Raw genomic sequence first — 4,246 nt, forward strand, 5'->3', positions numbered from 1 at the left:
TATAGGAAAAAAACCAGTATATATTGGGTTTGGTACTATCTGCAGTTTCAGTCATCCCCCTAGGAGTCATTGAACATATTCCCCATGGATAAAGGAGGACTACTGTAAATCCCTCTAAACAGTTTCTGTTTTTGTTTCTTTTGGTGCTTACCTCTCTATCTCCTAACACTATTGCTTAATTCATTAGTTTTAAGAAGTGCCTTTATCTACTGCTAAAAGATGAATTAAGTCATTTACATCACCTTCTACATTCCTTACCCAGCTCTTCCCAATAAAGTTGTATAAGGGGCAGTAGAGTACAACGGTTAAGACCATGCACTCTGGAATCCCACTTCTGCCATTTACCAGCTGTGTGACCTTAGTTAGGGAAGTGAGGCAGTCTCTCTGAACCCTCTTCCTCATCTATAAAATGGGGATAAATAATAGTCTATTCTTAGAGGATTTCTACAAGGATAAATGGGTCAATACATTAAAAGCACTAAACAAGGGGTGCCTGGGTGGCTCAGTCGTTAAGCACCTGCCTTTGGCTCAGGTCATGATCCCAGGGTTCTGGGATCGAGCCCCTCAGCGGGGAGTCTGCTTCTCCCTCTCCCACTCCCTTTGCTTGTGTTCCCTCTCTCAATGTCTCTCTCTCTGTCAAATAAATAAATAAAATCTTTTTAAAAAAAGGTACTAAATAAGTGTTACTATTACTATATTTAATTTCTGTCTTGGTTATCTTTGCAACTTTAAATAATATGGTTGCCCCTTTATTTTGGTCAACTATATAATATCTCCGTCACTCCATTTTTTGAAAATGAAGATATTGGCAACCTTACACGTTTTTTCCTCTCCGCCCTTTTCACCTCAATCTCACCTCCAATATTTTCCATCTTTCAGTTAGTTCTATTTTCTGGGAGATTTTCTCAATTTGGTGTTCTAAGCATCTCTTGAAAATTTTACTTTAGCAATCTGAGAGTTTTGCCTAATCTCTAGTGTTAAGTTTTACAGGATTTTAAAGATTCAAACTCTTATTGACTATTGTGTTAGTCAGGGTCTGGTCAGGGAACAAAAATTACCACACCAATTAGAGAAAATAATTGTGAACCAAGTACATTGTGTCAACCGAGACAAGGAGGCAAACTGAAAAAGAACAAAGGCCTGTTTGGGGTCTCAGAGTTGTAATTTGCAGAGCACAGATTCTGGAGTAACTAGAAAAGTGTCTGGCTCATATGCAGAGAAGGTTTATGAGAAGGAAGGGGCAGGGACCACATAATTTAGATAAAGAAGAGAAGAAAAAAACCAAAAACGCTGCTAATTTGGTGCTGACCGATTGAACCACTTTTGATTCCTATCTGATTATTTTATTGGTGCTATCACACAAAGCTATTCCTGGTATGTATTAGTTAACTTTTCTCCTCATAAAGTTCATGTCAACAGTTTTATGGTTCAAATGCTAGTTGTTCTGTTGGATTTTATGAGCAACTGCTTGTATAACAATAACCGTATACGGCTCAGTTCAAAAGTTCATTCGTTAGAAAGAAAAGTGGCACTTCAAAATGGAGTCTCTCGTGTCCAGAAATTGTATCCAATTCCACAACTGTGAACTAAGGAAAAGATGTATTTACTAAAAAGGCTGAAAGAGAACTCTAAAGTATAGAGAGGGAGTACCTGTAGAGAACAACTACTACTCCCAAGGTTGAGGGAAAAGTGAATAAGGAAGGAACTTGGAACCTCTGGCGAGGTGGCCCTGAGTGGGGAGATTCAGACACTGAGGAGTGGACATGGTTGCCACCAGAGCACCCAGCCCTGCTGCTAAGGTAAACAAAGGCAGGACCTCTGCTGGACCCCGAAGGAAAAAGAACACCAGAACAAAAAGTACCTCCTCCTCTCCTGACCTCCTAGTGCCTCCTCAGTGCCCGCTATTGGCAGAGCCTCCATCCAGTCAGCGAGCTACGCGCAAATGTTGACTGCAAGAGCCCACTACCAGTATCCCGAGGGAAGAGAGGGATGGAGGAGTTTGGAGCTGAGAGGCACTAAATTAATCACTGGTATATATCTGAGTCTATTCAATAAGTAGTGCCTTCTCTTTCTTGCTTCGCTCCTGTTCTTTGAATTATTTCAACTTTTTCTGGACCCCACCCTCTCCAACCATTCCCAGTTTAGCTCTGGCCTCTCTTTATTCTGGATTTCCTTCCTTATTTGTTATTCATTTAAAAACAAAGCAATGAAAGCTGATTGAGAGCTCCATGGTTGTGGGCTGGGCTTGCCAGCTAATTGACCTTTTTTTAGGGTGTTCGGGGGAGCAGCCACGTCAGCCACCCTGCTTCTCTCAACAGGAGAGTTTCTATAGAGAAGAATCTCTCATTTTTTTGCTAGAGTGGTAAATACCTGGCTGCTGGATATTCTGCTTGTTGGGATGAGGAAGTAGTCTGAAGGATAATTGTAACTTTCATTCACTTTCAATAAATTCCCTCATTAAACTTCATATTCCATTCCTTGCTTCCAATTAGTGTTTTCTGAGCTTTTCTGTATTTCTGCAAGGCCAATTTTCTTAGCTTCTTTAGAAACCACTTGCATTAATTTCTTATAGCTATTATAACAAATTTATACACACTTGGTAGCTTAAAACAAAAGGAATTTATTTCACAGTTCTGGAGGCCAGAACTCTAAAACCAAGGTCTTGGCTGGGCCACACTCACTCCAGAGGCTCTGGGGGAGAATCTGATCCTTGCCGTGTCCAGCTACTGGTGGATGTTGGCATTCCTTGGCTTGTAATCACATCATTCCAGTCTCTGCTTCTGCCTTCATAAGGCTATCTTCTCTCCTGTTTGTGTAATCTCCCTCTTACAAGGTCTTTGGGTTTAGGACTTACCTAGAAAATCAAGGATGATCTCCTTATCACAAGATCCTTAATTGCATGCAAATACCCTTTTTCCAAATAGCGTAACATTTACAGGTTCTGGGGATTAGGACATGGGACATATCTTTTGGAAGACCCCATTTCAGCTCACTATCTCAATCTCCTAACTGCTATTCTCTTTAAGAAATTGATGGCATTTTTTGTCTGCTGATGGTCTACTTTCTGTCCTCTTTATTGAGTTTGTGTATATACTCATATATATTATAGGTATGTATATACATATCTATATATGTGTGTGGTGTGTGTGTTTTCTTTATAACCATTAGATACCAAAATAACTACATTTGAGTAAGTTATGTTATGTTGATGACATTTAGAAATTCACAATAAGGCCAAGGCTTTCTTTCTATTTGCACAACTGACCCCATGGAACAGTCTGGAAAGGCCAGCTGTTTTCTTCCAGGGTAGCATGGACTGGAGCCTGAAGGGGCCCCTACTGCTCATTCTCTCACCTTTGTTCCTTTCCTCTGGATTTTATTTTCTGTAGGACAGAAGTCAGCCTTAGGACTGGTTCAGTTCTGAAAGATGGAGGGGAATTTCCTATTACAAATCAGAAAAGGACTTGGATATTTCCAATGCTTAATTGCAGGGCACTTGCATCCAAGACCCTCCTGCTAAAACACAGCTTCTGTTCCACCCCAGCATGGGGCTCCCTGTCAGCTGGGCAAACCACAACATCAAGGGGTAGACATGTGGTTGGACCGGAGGATGCCTAGAACCAGTGACACTGAGTCGCAAGCATGCCATGGAGAGATTTTGCAAAGGGTGTGTGGTAAAAGAGTGAATCTTTTTTTCCCAAATCAATTAGTAACAGTTCTGTTGTTTTAAACATACACAATCCTTAGGAAACTTGTTCTACTTAGAGTGGAAAATTATGCCAGGGACAAAGTCAACACAAAGAAACGAACTCTGAAGAGGAGCTGGAAAGGGAAACAGTCGAGCGCAGCTCTGGTGAGTCCAGCAGCTCTTTTCCTCGCGGTAACAGCAGTGGTCAGTCAGTCTGTCCAGTCTGTCGGGCCAATCCTACACACTGAAATGGAGGTGCATTGAATGCATCAGGCACCTGATCTAACGGGCAAACCTTGCAGATGTCATCAAACACCTCCACGTGAACTTTAACTGGACAGACACAAGTAAACTATGCCATAGGCTGGAAACAAAACTGCGCTGTTTCTTTTTCCCAAATGAAATCCACACGAAAGGTGCTGGGTGATTCTAAAATGTCCAGAGTAGAAATGGAGTGATCTGAAATGTCAAAGACACACCTATTTTGTAAAAAAAGAAAGTACACTTCAAAATATTCCAGTTCCACATGTGAACAACAAAATACTCTTTTTTTTTTTT

Source organism: Mirounga leonina, unplaced genomic scaffold, assembly GCF_011800145.1.
Source record: "Mirounga leonina isolate KUSES-001 unplaced genomic scaffold, KU_Mleo_1.0 Mir_53, whole genome shotgun sequence".
In the NCBI taxonomy this organism is placed as follows: Eukaryota; Metazoa; Chordata; class Mammalia; order Carnivora; family Phocidae; genus Mirounga; species Mirounga leonina.